Source organism: Salmo trutta, chromosome 5 (assembly GCF_901001165.1).
Source record: "Salmo trutta chromosome 5, fSalTru1.1, whole genome shotgun sequence".
NCBI lineage: Eukaryota > Metazoa > Chordata > Actinopteri > Salmoniformes > Salmonidae > Salmo > Salmo trutta.
Window position 1 is genome coordinate 55,131,462 of NC_042961.1, and position 1,433 is coordinate 55,132,894.

A 1,433-nucleotide genomic window follows, 5' to 3' on the forward strand; every position below is an offset into this window, starting at 1 on the left:
CAGAAGAAGATGAGGGAGCTCTTTGATTGGCCCCTGACAGGATGTGGCCCCAAAGGCAAAGATATTTTCTTAGAGATCCTGAAGGAGCAGGAGCCATTTCTAATCAGAGAATTGAAGGGTGAATGAGAAGCTGGGGAGGTGAATACATTTGAAGTTTTATTTTTAGGGGAAAGGGCATGGATGACTGACTCCTAGACAGGGGAGTTATCGCTGACGAGGGCTATGAGAAGCTAAATGCACCACCCAGGACCAGATGAGGGCGCTCTACTCAGGACCTCCAATGTAAAGGGGCACCATGTACACTTTCTTTGCATTTATATTTATATGTACATATTCTCATTCAGCCCACATATCTGCTAACCATGTGTATGTGACCAATATAATTTGATTTGATTTGAGTGAACCTGGAGGAGCTGGTGTCATCCCTGATCAATGAACTATTCATGGACAGACCACGTATAATCAATGATAGGTAAATAAATCCAGGGGGGTGGCAAAGTGTTTCTAAAAAAGGGGCACAAATCTTTCTCTTTGTTTCTTTGTGTGTTCATGACTTTGTGAAAATACTCAAAATAAACCCTTTAAGGGGGGTTGGAGGTTGAATAGAATTTCATTGATTTATTTTCATTTATTTAGAGAAAAGAAAATGGAAACATATCATGACATGTTGAAGAAAATGCACAATGAAAAGATGATACAAAGAAAAATGTATAGACTTAATTTAAGTAACTATGTGAATGACAAGTCGGTGAGGTGAAGGAATATCTGTTATTATGATCAGCATGTCAATCAAAATATGAATAAAGAACATTGTAAAGCTTTATGCAACAGCTTAATGACATGTTTGTACACAGTACCAATGTTGACAACATCTTTTGTGATAGTAACAAAAAACAATAAAATCCACAACCTATTTATTAAAATACATTAAAACAATGTATAAAGAATTACATAAAAAACACTTTGAATTCTTTCTAAGGGAAGAAATGCAATGGAATAGATCCACATCACAGTGTGTATTTCTAAATCTGGAAATTTGAAACAGTTCACAACCTCAGAGCGACATAACATATTCTAAGCCTTGTTATAATACATTATAAAGGCTTATAAGTACTGGACAGGCATGTCCTCCCAAGCATCAATATGAGTAACTCTTAGCTTTGTTTGTGTCTTGTAAAGTATTGCATTAAGACAAACCCTCTGCCATACCTGTTGCATACAAACATCCTTTATTTCAGATGCGTTTTCTGACGCATCTTTAATGTTACTTAGCTGGGCAAAATATTTCCTGCATACTTCACAATGGTATGGCTTCTCCCCTGTGTGGACTCACTGATGGACTTCCAGCTCTTTTTGTAATGAAAAGGCCTTCCAACACTCGTCACAGTAATGAAGCTTCACCCCTGTGTCTCTTCTTTCATTTTCTGAGCGTC